The sequence below is a fragment of the Neopelma chrysocephalum genome, unplaced genomic scaffold, assembly GCF_003984885.1.
Source record: "Neopelma chrysocephalum unplaced genomic scaffold, ASM398488v2 Primary Assembly neopelma1_59, whole genome shotgun sequence".
Classification (NCBI taxonomy): domain Eukaryota; kingdom Metazoa; phylum Chordata; class Aves; order Passeriformes; family Pipridae; genus Neopelma; species Neopelma chrysocephalum.
Window position 1 is genome coordinate 4575299 of NW_020897714.1, and position 4135 is coordinate 4579433.

Genomic DNA, 4135 nt, shown 5'->3' on the forward strand with positions numbered 1-4135 from the left:
CCCGCGCCCCGCCAGCCGCGGGGCCCCGCTAGGCTGGGCCGGTCCCCGCGGGCTCACCCCCCGCGGGAGCGGGGGCCCAGCGCCCCCCGGTAGCCCCCCGCACTCCCGGCCCGGGGCGGCGGCGGCAGGAGCGCCCCACGGTACCTGCGCGGCCCGCGGGCCCAGTGACTCAGGAGCAGCGAGGCGGAGGCGCCGCGCGGCCGGCGGTGAAAGGACCCGAGCTCCCGCCGCTCGCGCTCATATAGAATTAACGTCACCACGTAACCCCCTCCCCCGCGCGCCCCGCGTCTCATGGCAACGCGCGCGCCCTCGCGCCGCCTGCCCTGGGCGCGCGCGCCGGCCGTTGGCCGAGGACGATTGGGCCCGAGCGGCGGCGCCGCGCGCGGACCGCCCCGGTGCCACCCCCGGGCCGCGTGTCCGGAGCCACCTCCGGGACGTGTGGCCGCGCACGTACCGGCCCCGGCCCCTCCCGGCGGGAAGGTGCCCACACGGCGGGGCACCCGCCCGCCGATCCGCCGGCAGCTGCCGCCCCGCCCGGGCAACTGCAGCGCCTCCGCCCCGGCGGACCTACCCGCGAGTCAGGGTGTGATGCTACCCCGACCACTTCGGTGCTGCCTTAAACCCGAACTCGGGGGGTTTCTGAGGGTATCTGACCAGAAATAGAAGTTACTGGGACAGGTAAACCCTGTTCACACAGGCTACAGGTACCATAAAACCACAGTCAGCATTAGCTGACCAAGCTGAGCTGGTGGTTCAAACCTTCATTGATCAGAGTTTCGACCATTCCTGCCTTGGCCGGGATGGGCAGACGAGGCAGCAACAGCTTCAACCCTCCCATTTTAACTTTCCATACTTGCCTACCAGAATCCTGTTTTCTGACAAATGCCTGACTGTGAGCTCCAAGCAAAGCCTTCCCTAAAACTGGTTCTAGGGTTTCTCCCCCATACTCATAGTCTTGAGTAATAACATGGAGCATACTTGGAGAAGACATCTGTGATCTACACTGAACTTAGAGAAATGTCTTTGAGACTTCTAGCTTCCCTTGGCTGGAATGATCCAATGATTTCAAGTATAATTAGGTGGGATGGTCAGACACATGGTGTGATGGCATAAGAGCAGTTTGCTGATATATTGCCTAACATTTAAAGTGTATTCTTCAGAATTTACCAAGTTCTTCCATCTACTTGTCTAAAGCAATCTGCTGTATAAATGTAGCTATTTAAATAATGAAAGTGACAACAGGAAGCAAAGCAAGAAGAAAAATGGTGGATCTGCCTAGTATCTGCAACACAATCTATGTTAAGAACAAGCAAAATACAAAGGTTCCTATTCTGCACTGCATGGTACCACACTAGTTTTGTTCCAGTGTTTGGCAGTAAAATCTCAGCCCCCAAAAATGGATGCCTTTGTGGCAAAGAAATCCCATCTGCAAGACAGAAATTTATGGAAAGAACTTAAGAATGCCCTATTCCCCAGCACAGTGAATGTTGGGAGGTGGGCTTTTTTATATCATGCAATTTTAAAAAGTGTAAAGAAGAAAAAGAAGGATCCAGGAAAAAGGTTGCACAGCAGAATCCAAGTGATAAGAATTAGGGAGAAACAGGGATGGAGATGCTATATGATTCTAAAATTAAAGTAACTGTACCCGCCTTGCAACCCTCAGATTTTAAAATTGTACTAGGTACTAGTGTCTTATTTATCCTAGGTGTTCAGTGCTAGGGAATATGAAGAGGACAGTGATGTACAGAAGGCATTTGGTGAAAATTAGCAGTCAATTGCTTTTATTGCAACACGAATTATATGCTATTGCAGGTGTTCCCTTTATTCAGCAGCTAAAGTAGCAATCGACTGTAAACAAGTGATTCACAAGGCAGTGGCTCACCTTGCTTGTCTTTCTGAGATCTACCACCCGAGGTGGCACCCAGTGACCCCTATGAAGGAGTACAGAAGAAATGGGACCTGCAGAAGCCAGCAGTGTGGAGTAGAGAGAACAAGACAGTCAACAGCTGTGCTAAGGAGCGGGCACAGATCTAAGCATGTCTAAGCTGGAAATGTGCCTCTAGGCTGGAGGGAAATGCCTTTTCATCCCAAATTCAGATGTCTTTTAGGGGTTTTGCATTAGTCAAGTAAGTTAACCCCTTCTCATGAGACCAAATAAAACCAAAGTCCTTATACTAGGGCTTTTCAGGAGTTTTTGAAGAACAGTTATGGAAACATTTTTCAATAAGAAGCAGTTTTTGTCTAAGCTAAGTAGAAAGGGACAAGAGAGAGGACATAAGGACATCACTCCTGCTTCCACGTGGCACCTGCCATCACACATGTATAGAAAAAGGAAAAGACCAGCTTATTTCTTAAAATATCTGAACTGTATGCACATGCAAGCTTTCTAGTTTGGGTTGTTTTGCTGTCAAAACAGTTCAGCTTATCCTGACATTTGTACAGTCATGAAAATGATATAAAGAAACTTCAGTTAGACTTGAGTTTTAATGGCCCATACTTTTTTTTTTTTCTTTTGCTTCCTGTGTGTTTCCCATGAGCATACTCAGAACTATTTGTTTCAGCCTATCTGGATCATTGAAGTACTGTCATGGGATTGCACTAAACATCAAACTAACACCATTTTTTGAATAAGGAGAATCAAATCACCTGAGAATGCATTAGATATTGACACAGGTATATTTTCCTCATAAACATGTGTTATTTTTAAAAAATATTACATCTTGTAGCTTTTTTAAAAGACTTAGAACATATTTGTAAGAAATATGCAGGTATGGTCACTGGAAGCCCAGAGACACACCATTTTCTCCAAGCTTGAAGAACCTTGATAAGAGGCACTAGGAGAACTGCTCTACAGCATAGTAGCTCGGGTTTGTCTCCTGGGGACTGTGACTTGAGGTCAAATTGCTGCTCCAAACCAGGGGAAGAAAAGTTTGAACCGGGTCCCTCACATGCTGGTTGAGTGTCTTACTCACGGAGCTGTACCATAGCAGGGAATCTAACCTCTCCCTTGGGTGCACAGGCCTTATCAGCAATGCTCACTTTTGGGTCCTTCCCACTGACTTATATGTTGGCTGTGGAGGGGGGCTCAGGGAGGGGCTGCCTCCAGGCAGGGGCCTGGACGGCACTCAGGGACAGAGCACAGCCCTGGGTTTGTATGTGGAGGGGTCTGAAAGTCAAGCACTGGTGCTGATACAGTAGGCTAAATGAGTATTTCTGTAACAGCCTGTTGCAACAAGTGAGTTTGGCATTCAGATCCAGGATCAATCTTACTAAGCACAGTATGCATCCAATGTGGTTGAGCTGAATTCAGGCTACAGCTAAGCTAAAGCAACAGTGCCTTAGCTTAGGAAAATATGTTGGTCATGGAGCTTGGTATGCTTACTTTGGATCAAGAACTCCACTGTGGCAGGGGATTCCTTGAACATTTAAGCTGCTTTCAGTCTTTTTTGTACTAATAGAAAAATGCAAAAGGTCCTTTGTATGAATATGTATCTGATTACCTGAACACCTAGACACCCCTTCAGACTACTAGGCCAGGCTTGGCACCTACTAAAGGCTCAGTTTTACAGGATTCACATCCCGCTCAACACTGCAAACCTGCAATGTATGAAAAGTTATGAATATACATTCTCTTCTGATCATAGCTTTTGGGTGCATTCCTCCCATTGTGGGGTTCCATTTCCGAAGGCTTGAGGTGGATAGGGAAGGGGTTACTCCAGCTCCAGGGGTTTCTTCAGGGTCCTGGACGCATGGAGGGGTTAGGTGCTCACCCCTCCCCCCACCCACGTGGTCCCATGGCTCCGGAGAGACAGCACCCAGACTTGGAGAGGAGGCGAGAGAGAGAGTTTATTGATGAGGTGGTTACATTTATAGGGTTTTGGAGGATTCAGAGAGTGACCAATTACGGGGTCAGGGGGCTTACAGGACACCCAATCGCAGGCAGGGGTTAAAGGTCCAATGAGAAGACTTCTTGGTATCTTCCAGGACATTCCTGGGACAGAGATAAGATCTGGCCATGGGGGATTTTGGGAAGAAGAAAGCACAGGGACCACAAAAAGCCATTTTGAAACACTTTCAAACCACAGTTTTCCCATATAATGCAGGTTTACTGCTACAATAGCTGATTTCAGATTAG

The 4135-nt window shown here is 48.8% G+C and overlaps 1 protein-coding gene across 2 annotated transcripts in view; it reads right to left on the reverse strand.

The window, feature by feature from the left end:
- The window catches only part of NAP1L1 (nucleosome assembly protein 1 like 1), a 36828-nt gene extending 36543 nt beyond the window's left edge, over positions 1–285 (reverse strand). For both annotated transcript variants that reach the window (XM_027679751.1, XM_027679750.1), the window contains exon 1: positions 145–285. The gene's annotated coding sequence lies outside the window, so the exon portion shown is untranslated. The remainder of the gene's footprint in view (positions 1–144) is intronic.
- Positions 286–4135: the final 3850 nt, after the last annotated feature.